The sequence below is a fragment of the Apaloderma vittatum genome, unplaced genomic scaffold, assembly GCF_000703405.1.
Source record: "Apaloderma vittatum isolate BGI_N311 unplaced genomic scaffold, ASM70340v1 scaffold7517, whole genome shotgun sequence".
Classification (NCBI taxonomy): Eukaryota; Metazoa; Chordata; class Aves; order Trogoniformes; family Trogonidae; genus Apaloderma; species Apaloderma vittatum.
The window spans coordinates 5,354-5,728 of NW_009726611.1; positions in this window are offsets into that span (position 1 = coordinate 5,354).

Genomic DNA, 375 nt, shown 5'->3' on the forward strand with positions numbered 1-375 from the left:
TTGAACACCCCCAGTTCTCTCTTCTCGGCCACTCAGAGAGGAAAAACCCACACTTGGGACAAATTCATCCCCGTTTCTGATACTAAGCAAGCATCAAAGACACGGCAGAGACAGGGAGGAGTTAGAGAGGAGAGTTGGGTAGAGCACTCCTGGGTGATTCACCCACCTAAGGAGCTTCCCCATGGAAGAGAGGGCTGCGCAGCCCCCGAGAGCGGCACGCTTTATAGCCTTTGTGGAAAATTCCAGCCCCGCTTAATCTCCTGGAGCTCCTGTAAGATTGTGACACAGAGAAAGGGACCAAACAGGAAAGAATTAGAGGAAAAATGCCACTCTTCTGGCAGCCACCGTGGCTGGGCCAGGAGTTCCCAGCAGCCG